This window comes from Varanus komodoensis, unplaced genomic scaffold (genome assembly GCF_004798865.1).
Source record: "Varanus komodoensis strain SLA01 unplaced genomic scaffold, ASM479886v1 scaffold31, whole genome shotgun sequence".
Lineage (NCBI taxonomy): Eukaryota > Metazoa > Chordata > Lepidosauria > Squamata > Varanidae > Varanus > Varanus komodoensis.
In genome coordinates, this window is record NW_025335780.1 from 7,237,090 (window position 1) to 7,239,341 (window position 2,252).

Here is a 2,252-nt window from a genome sequence, read left to right on the forward strand (position 1 = left end):
TGCAGTCCTATGCATGAGCTCTCAGAAGTAAGTCCAATAGAGTTGAATGGAAGTTACTTCTGAGTACAACTCTATAGGATTGCAGATTCAAGAATGCACTTCAGATGTTACATGGATGGGTATCCTCGGGTAAATACACAAGTATAACTATTCAGAGTTAGAGAGCTATCCAAAATATCTTCCTTTGAAGGTATGTATTAAATCTAGCTTGTACCTATACACACTCACAGACACACACAACTTCTATTGATGTTACCTGAAAATAGACCTGCAGGATGCCATTCAGAACTTATATTTGATGAAAAGTTTAAAAAGAACTTCATGGACCATCATGTGTATTCACACCTTGAATATCTTGATCACTTGCACTCTTCAAGTGTGGATCCTCATGCAGGCAAAATGGCACCATCAGTGCACAAAAGGGTCATTGCCAACTGGCTTAGGGAGACCCCAAAGACCACGGAGGTCCAAGAGAAATGCCTCAGAAAAAGCAACCAAGGGCAGGATATGCCAGAACCGTCTAATGAGGACTGGGGGTACTCAGAAATGGCTGAGTCCTTGCGTGTAGAAATGGAAAGTTGCTGGGGTGGAGGAATGGAATAGACTATCCTGGAAGAAGGTTTGGTTGGGAAGGTTGGTTGGTTGGTTGGCTGGGAGTTTAACCATCTTCACCATTTTATTGCCCCCCTTTTCCTATTCAGACTTGCTCTGTCCTGAAGGAAGAAAGTAGTTAATGCAAAGTATTTATCCTGATTTTAAGATCACTATCTGAGACCCTTCTCCAGATAAGTACAGACATGGGATACATTTATACTACTAGAGTGATGAAAAACATACACATTTTATCATCGTCTCAGGTGATGGCATCCCATGTGGGGACATGCTCTCCCCACTTAGGGGACACAAATGGTTTTCTGGTGCAAGTCAAGAGCTTGCTATCGCTATTCCAGCTGACATTTCTGATTTTCGTGCTCTTTCTACTCCATTCTGCTACTGGTTGCAATCCAGTTTTATGACTGGAGTTCTTCTTCGCTGTGGGTTTTATCTCGGTTTCCATCTGCAGTTTTCATTGTTTAATGTTGGTGCTGTAAGGGAGTGTGCAGCCCCTTCAATCTCTACAGCTTTACCAGCTCAGGCGGAGGAGCCGCTGCTGCCAGTCTCAGCCCCAGGGGCCCCAGACAACTCTGAGTTCCTCCAGCCACACACCCACCTGTCTGCTCATCCACAACCATGGCAGCAACTGTGTTCATCTGCATCAAGCTTGGCCCTGCTTCCCTGCATTGATCCGTGCCACATCAAGGCTCCTGTACGGACCAATTTCTGCATTGCTGTTGTCTATGCCAGAAGTCAGGACTCGAGAGGAACCTTAAACAATTCTGTAGCTTCCTAAACTATCTGGGCAACACTTACTGGGCCCCAGAACGCTGGCAGTCATCCAGCACTAAGGGAATACCAAACTAGCACTAAAAGCAAGGGCATTGACAGTGCGGCCAAATTTATTGGTTCTGGTGCTGGTGCTGGAACAGTTCTTAGGAGCTGAATCATTGGTTCTGCCAGAAACCATTCTCTGAAGCGTCCGCTGTTCTCCTCTGCTATTCTGTGATTTGCCCCATGTGAAGCCAGGGGTCTCTTCTGTCCAGTGGTTGCTGTCTTGATCCTGTTTGCCATGTGAAGAGATGTGTTCATAACAGTGGGATTAATGAACTACAATCTAATTATGTGAACTTCAGCTTGGGAACATGTTTATTAGGGGAACGTGTGCTACTTCCAAAGAAACTTATGACCAACTTATGGTTATGACCTATAAAGCCCTTAACTGCTTGGGTCCTGGTTACCTGAAGGAGCACTTACGTCTATATATGCCCGCCCGCCGCTTGAGATCAGTGGGAGAGGCCCTTCTCCAGGAACCCTCCGTGAAGGATATTAGGAGGGTAAGTACTCGGAGGAGGGTTTTCTCTGCGGTGGCACCCAATCTATGGAATGCGCTCCCCAGAGAGGTCCGCCTGGCGCCGTCATTATTTGTTTTTCGGCACCAGGCGAAGACCTTTTTATTTAAACGTCATTTTAATTGTTAATATTATTTATTTGCTTTATATCTCTGGCCAGGTCGTCTCAAATTATATTGTTTTTATATTATGATTATTTATTTATTGTTGTGAGCCACCCCGAGGCTTCGGAGAATGGGGCAGCATAGAAGCTTCCTAAATAAATAAATAAAATAAACTTAATTAAAGATGGCACTGTATGTTTTT

General features: G+C 44.6%; 1 pseudogene; it reads left to right on the plus strand.

The window, feature by feature from the left end:
* The first annotated feature begins 1,230 nt into the window (after positions 1-1,230).
* On the plus strand, positions 1,231-1,672 carry LOC123027219 (annotated as a pseudogene).
* The last annotated feature ends 580 nt before the right edge of the window (positions 1,673-2,252 follow it).